Below are 258 nucleotides of genomic sequence, written 5' to 3' on the forward strand. Positions count from 1 at the left end.
GGAAGGATCTCCCTTGCTCTTGGATTGGGAGGATCAACATAGTAAAAATGGCAATTCTACCAAAAGCAATCTATAGATTCAATGCAATCCCCTGGGACTGAAAGATCTACATCATCTACTGGTTAACTGTCCCTCCTCCCAGGAAGTAACCTCCACAGAGTGTCGCTCTATTACTTCCCGTTTTCCAGTTAGTGACGATTTGAAGATTCTTGTTCTGAAGTCTAGAGAAAGAAGTAGAAAACACTAAAAGGGATAGGA

The sequence above is a fragment of the Microtus ochrogaster genome, chromosome 19, assembly GCF_000317375.1.
Source record: "Microtus ochrogaster isolate Prairie Vole_2 chromosome 19, MicOch1.0, whole genome shotgun sequence".
Lineage (NCBI taxonomy): Eukaryota > Metazoa > Chordata > Mammalia > Rodentia > Cricetidae > Microtus > Microtus ochrogaster.